Genomic DNA, 1218 nt, shown 5'->3' on the forward strand with positions numbered 1-1218 from the left:
TGTTCCATTCCAACTCTCAAACAAGCCTTTAATGCTTCCTGGGACAGCCCAATCTTTATGAAAACATCTCAACCAGATGCACCACACCTGCCACGTAAACTCACAGAACACAAACAAATGATGAACACATTCAATCTCCTTTTTACACAAGACACAAATACTATTATGCTGGTGAGTTATGCCTAATCTACTCAATCTTTCTTTAGTATTCACTCTATCGACTAAAACAAACCAACCAAACAGTTCAATTCTAGGCGGAACCAACCCTATCTAGATCGAACTTGTGACGCTATAACTCGTAATCTCCTCCGAAAGAGTCTCCGATTACAACACCTGCAGAAAAGAGTTAGTAGAAAAAATACCTTTATTATCAAATTTTCAAACAAGATTATCTTCTCTGTCAGCTGATAGCTTCACTGGTCTTAACCTATCATGAAGTTGGTGAACTAGTTCCAATTCCCATTGAAACAGCTCCCTCCTCCAATGAAAATTCCAAATCCACTCTAACCTATCCCAGAATCACAGTCCCCTATCACAGATCCTTGCTGGTTTGAAACAGAAAAGAGTCTTGAAAAACGCGCTTTCAGAGGACCACCCTGGACCCAGTTATCTTCCCAAAACAGTGTCCTTCGTCCATCACCAACTTCCATTGCCATCCCACTAATAACTTTTTCTTTTACCTGCTGTGCTTTTATATCCAACTGACAGATCTCTTTCCAAGGGCCACCCTTCACCGGTAAAGTCTGACTAGAAAGCATAACCTTGTGATTCAAATTGTTACACGAACAGATAATCTTCTTCTATAACGGACAATCTTCTTTGAAAAACCGCCACCACCACTTAAAAAACAGTGCTGTGTTCCTGAGCACTGCATCCCCGACCCCCAACTCCCTAGCCTTTTTAGGTACCTGAACCACTTCCCACTTCACTAGAGGTATATCATTGTTACCATCCTCCTTACACCACAGGAACCTCCTCTGTAAGGCAATCAACTTGTCAGCCACCACCTTCGCCATCTTGTATAGGCTAAGGTAGTATACTGGCAGGCTATTCAACACTGATTTAATAAGAACTAGCTTGCCTACTTTGTTTAGAACATTCGCTTTCCATAAACTGAGCTTCTCTTCTACCTTATCTATGACCGGTTTCCAAGTATTCACCAAACACGGGTTTGCTCCTGGAGAAATCCCAAGATACCTGACATGTAAAACAGCTTGC

The sequence above is a fragment of the Arachis stenosperma genome, chromosome 10 (assembly GCF_014773155.1).
Source record: "Arachis stenosperma cultivar V10309 chromosome 10, arast.V10309.gnm1.PFL2, whole genome shotgun sequence".
NCBI lineage: Eukaryota > Viridiplantae > Streptophyta > Magnoliopsida > Fabales > Fabaceae > Arachis > Arachis stenosperma.